We start from the raw sequence: 6,000 nt of genomic DNA, 5'->3' as shown, positions 1-6,000 counted from the left end.
TAAACCTTTACCTGATACTCTTAAATATGCTTATCTCGATGAAAATAAGATATATCCTGTTATTATTAGTGCTAACCTTTCAGAGCAGGAAGAAGAGAAATTATTGAAAACTCTAAAGAAGCACCGTGCTGCTATTGGATATACTCTTGATGATCTTAAGGGCGTTAGCCCCACTCTATGCCAGCACAAAATAAAATTGGAGAAAGACGTTAACCAGTTGCTGATCACCAACGATGGTTAAACCCTAAGATGAAAGAAGTGGTAAGGAATGAAATACTAAAGCTTCTGGAGGCAGGTATAATTTATCATGTTGCTGATAGTCAGTGGGAAAGTCCCATCCATTGTGTCCCTAAGAAGGGATGTATTACTGTTGTTCCTAATGATAAAGACGAATTGATCCCACAAAGAATTATTACAAGTTATAGAATGGTAATTGATTTCCGCAAATTGAATAAAGCTACTAGAAAATATCACTACCCTCTGCCTTTTATTGATCAAAACTAGAAAGATTATCCAAACATACACATTTTTGCTTTCTAGATGGTTATTCTGGTTTCTCCCAAATACCTGTGTCAAAAGAGGATCGGGATATACCACTTTTACTTGCCCTTTCGGTACCTTTGCTTATAGACCTATGCCTTTTGGTTTATGTAATGCACCTGCTAATTTTCAAAGATGTATGACTGCTATATTCTCTGACTTTTGTGAAAATATTGTTGAGGTTTTCATGGATGATTTCTCCGTGTATGGAACTTCTTTTGATGATTGGTTAAGCAACCTTGATCGAGTTTTGCAGAGATGCGAAGAAACTAATCTTATCTTGAATTGGGAGAAGTGCCACTTTATGGTTAATGAAGATATTGTCTTGGGGCATAAGATCTCTGATAGAGGTATTGAAGTTGATAAAGCTAAAGTGGATGCTATTGAAAAGATGTCATGTCCCAAGGACATCAAAGGTATAAGAAGTTTCCTTGGCCATGGCGGTTTTTATAGGAGGTTCATTAAAGACTTCTAAAAAAATTCTAGGCCTCTGACTAATCTATTACAAAAAGATGTTCCTTTTGTCTTTGATGATGATTGCGTAGAAGCATTTGAAATACTTTAAGAAAGCCTTGATTTCTGCACCTATTGTTCAGCCTCCTGATTGGAATTTACCCTTTTGAAATCATGTGTGATGATAGTGATTATGATGTAGGTGCTGTTCTAGGACAAAGAGTTGATAAGAAATTAAATGTTATCCAATATGCTAGTAAAACTCTAGATAGTGCCCAGAGAAATCATGCTACCACTGAAAAAGAATTTTTAGCAGTTGTATTTTCTTGTGATAAGTTCAGACCTTATATTGTTGATTCCAAAGTAACTATTCACACTGATCATGCTGCTATTAAATATGTTATGGAAAAGAAAGATGCTAAACCTAGAGTTATTAGATGGGTTCTCTTGCTACAAGAATTTGATTTGCATATTATTGATAGAAAGGAAGCTGAGAACACCGTTGTAGACAACTTGTCTAGGTTAGAGAATGTTTGTGATAACCCACTACCTATTGATGATAGCTTTCCTGATGAACAATTAGCTGCCATAAATGCTTCTCGTACTGCTTGATGGTATGTTGATTATGCTAATTATATTGTTGCAAAATTTATACCACCTAGTTTCACATACCAGCAAAAGAAAAAGTTTTTCTATGATTTAAGACATTACTTCTGGGATGACCCTCACCTTTATAAACAAGGAGTAGATGGTGTTATTAGACGTTGTGTACCTTAGCATGAACAGGAACAGATCCTACGCAAGTGTCACTCCGAGGCATATGGAGGACACCACACTGGAGATAGAACTGCACATAAGGTATTGCAATCCGGTTTTTATTGGCCTACTCTCTTCAAAGACGCCCGTAAGTTTGTTTTGTCTTGTGATGAATGCCAAAGAATTGGTAATATTAGTAGACATCAAGAAATGCCTATGAACTATTCGCTTATTATTGAACCATTTGATGTTTGGGGCTTTTATTATATGGGACCTTTTCCTTCCTCTAATGGGTATACACATATTTTCGTTGCTGTTGATTACGTTACTAAGTGGGTAGAAGCTATTCCAACTAGTAGTGTTGATCATAACACTTCTATTAAGATGCTTAAAGAAGTTATTTTTCTGAGGTTTGGAGTCCCTAGATATTTAATGACTGATGGTGGTTCACATTTTATTCATGGTGCTTTTCGTAAAATGCTTGCTAAGTATGATGTTAATCATAGAATTGCTCTCCAGACCATCCAGTCTAGTGGTAAAGTAGAATTGAGTAATAGAGAGCTTAAATTAATTTTGCAAAAGACTGTTAATAGATCTAGAAAGAATTGGTCTAAGAAACTTGATGATGCATTATGGGCCTATAGAATTGCATATAAAATTCCTATGGGTATGTCTCCGTATAAAATGGTTTATGGGAAAGCATGTCACTTACCTCTCGAACTAGAACATAAGGCATATTAGGCCATCAAAGAGCTCAATTATGATATCAAACTTGCCGGTGAGAAGAGGCTATTTGACATTAGCTTGCTTGATGAATGGAGAACCCATGCCCATGAGAATGCCAAACTGTTTAAATAAAAAGTTAAAAGATGGCATGACAAAAGGATACAAAAGCGTGAGTTTAATGTAGGTGATTATGTTTTGCTATACAACTCTCGTTTAAGATTTTTGCAGAGAAACTACTCTCTAAATGGGAAGGTCCTTACGTTATCGAGGAGGTCTTTCGTTCCGGTGCCATAAAAATCAACAACTTTGAAGGCACAAATCGAAGGTGGTGAACGTTCAAAGAATCAAACATTATCTTAGGTAATCCCATAAATGTTGAAACCAGTGTTATTGACACCGTAACCCCGGAGGAGTACATAAGGGACACTTTCCAGAATGTTTCAGACTCCGAAATGGAATAGGTATGTGGTACGGTAAGTGAACCGACTCCAAAACAGTTCTAATAGCAATTTTTTCTCTATTTTGGAATATTTAGAAAAATAGGAAAATAAGAAGTAGTCCGAAAAGACACGAGGCATCCACGAGGGTGGAGGGCGCGCCCTACCCCCTGGGCATGCCCCCTGCCTCGTGGGCACCTCGTGTGTCCTCCGGACTCCATTTTCTTGCACAATACTTCTTTTGGTCGGTAAAAATTCATTATATAATCTCCCGAAGGTTTTGACCACCATACCATGACGAAATCCTCTGTTTTTGTTTTGAGCTGTTTTTGCAGGAGATCTAGAGCAATATGTCTTCTCAAGAGTCAGTCGGAGAGAGTCGGGTATCTAATCCGACACCCGGGCCAAGAGCAAACAGCGATGCCGATCGCTTTGGGCCATCAACGGAGGAAGAGATGGAGGCCGACTTAAAAAGGATAGATGCTATGGAGGAGGATCAAGAAGTTACTGCTTGTCTCCAAACCAGATTTATGATGGAGGAACTCCAGAGCTCAGCAATTCCAAATTCGATTATCCCTCCCAATGCTAGATTCCTTTCTTATGAAAATATAAAAAAGAGTGTTACTTGTTCTCCCACAACTATGCAACATCCATGGGTGAAAGAAGCTCTAACCGTCACGGATAAACTCCATAAGGAAACAATGGATCTTAAGAAGCAGGTCAATAAGCTCGAGGAAGAGAACCGTATCCTAAGGGGCATCATCGCCAAAAATATTACATCACCACCTCCGAAGAAAGAGACATAAATACATGGGTATGGGCACTCCCCTTGGCAACTGCCAAGCTTGGGGGAGGTGCCCTGGTATCGTATCACCATCACACTTCTATCTTTACCGTTTCTCTTAGTTCAATCCTTTTGGTTATATCTTGATCTAGTAGAATAAAGTTTAGTATGATCTAGCTTTGAGTTTTTGTGTTGATCCCTATCTATGTAATCGAGTCCATGAGCTATATATAATAAAGATTAGTTTTGAGTCGAGGGCTTTGCTATCATGCTATGATCTGGAGGGAATAAAAGAAAGATAAAGAAAAAAAAAGAAAAAAAAGATCATATTGATCTTATGGAGAGTAATGACTTCACATATAAATAGTATGATGAATAAAAGTTGTTGAGAGTTGACAAACATAGTTCTGATCATCGTTGCAATTAATATGAAGTAATAAAGAAAGAGAGGTTTTCACATATAAATATACTATCTTGGACATCTTTTATGATTGTGAGCACTCATTAAAATATGACATGCTAAAAAGTTGATGTTCGACAAGGAAGACAACGTAATGGGTTATGTTTTCTTATATCCGAAATAAATTATATTGTCATGGATCATACAACATGTTGAGCTTGCCTTTCCCCCTCATGCTAGCAAAATTCTCTGCACCAAGTAGAGATACTACTTGTGCTTCCAAACATCCTTAAATCCAGTTTTGCCATGAGAGTCCACCATATCTACCTATGGATTGAGTAAGATCCTTCAAGTAAGTTGTCATTGTTTCAAGCAATAAAAATTGCTCTCTAAATATGTATGATTTATTAGTGTGGAGAATATAAGCTTTATACGAGCTTGTGATATGGAAGAAATAAAAGCAACAGACTGCATAGTAAAGGTCCCTATCACAAGTGGCAATATAAAGTGACGTTCTTTTGCATTAAGATTTTGTGCATCCAACCCTAAAGGCACATGACAACCTCTCCTTTCCTCTGTGAAGGGCCTATCTTTTATTTTCGTCTTCTACCTTATACAAGAGTCATGGTGATCTTCACCTATCCTTTTTACACTTTATCCTCTGGCAAGCACTATGTGTTGGAAAGATCATGATATATATATATATATCCAATTGGATGTGGGTTTTCATAAAGCATTATTGTTGACATTACCCTTGAGGTAAAAGGTTGGGAGGTGAAACTATAAGCCCCTATCTTTCTCTGTGTCCGATTAAAACTTCATACCCATAAGTATTGCATGACTGTTAGCAATTGTGAAAGATTAAATGATAGTTGAGTATGTGGACTTGCTGAAAAGCTCTTATATTTTGACTCTTTTCGATGTTATGGTAAATTGCAATTGCTTCAATGACTGAGATTATAGTTTGCTATTTTTCAATGAAGTTTCTGATTCATACTTGACATTGTGAATAGATTGTTACTTTAAGCATAAGAAATCGTATGAATATATATATATATATATATATATATATATATATATATATATATATATATATATATATGTTACTGTTCTAAGAATGATCATGATGCCCTCATGTTCGTATTTATTTTATCTACACCTCTATCTCTAAATGTCTGGACATATTTTTCGATATCGGCTTCCGCTTGAGGACAAGCGAGGTCTAAGCTTGGGGGAGTTGATACGTCCATTTTGTATCATGCTTTTATATCAATATTTATTGCAATATGGGCTGTTACTACACATTATGTCACAATACTTATGCCTTTTGTCTCTTATTTTACAAGGTTTACATGAAGAGGGAGAATGCCGGCAGCTGGGATTCTGGGCTGGAAAAGGAGCAAATATTAGAGACTTATTCTGCACAACTCCAAAAGTCCTGAAACTCCATGAAAGTCACTTTTGGAATATATTAAAAATATTGGGTGAAGAAAGCACTAGAGGGGGCCACCCACTGTCCATGAGGGTGGGGGGCGCGCCCTACCCCCTGGGCGCGCCCCCTGCCTCGTGGGCCACCTGGAAGCCCCCCGACGCCAATCTTCTGGTATAAGGTGTCTTTTGCACTGGAAAAAAATCATAAGGAAGCTTTCGGGACGAAGCGCCGCCGTCTCGAGGCGGAACCTTGGCGGAACCAATCTAGGGCTCCGGTGGAGTTGTTCTGCAGGGGAAACATCCCTCCGGGAGGGGGAAATCGTCACCATCGTCATCACCATCGATCCTCTCATCGGGAGGGGGTCAATCTCCATCAACATCTTCACCAGCACCATCTCCTCTCAAACCCTAGTTCATCTCTTGTATCCGATCCTTGTCTCAAAATCTCAGATTGGTACCTGTGGGTTTCTAGT

This window comes from Triticum aestivum, chromosome 7B, assembly GCF_018294505.1.
Source record: "Triticum aestivum cultivar Chinese Spring chromosome 7B, IWGSC CS RefSeq v2.1, whole genome shotgun sequence".
Classification (NCBI taxonomy): domain Eukaryota; kingdom Viridiplantae; phylum Streptophyta; class Magnoliopsida; order Poales; family Poaceae; genus Triticum; species Triticum aestivum.
The sequence above is the reverse complement of the archived record's forward strand: the minus strand, read 5'-3'. Positions refer to the sequence as shown.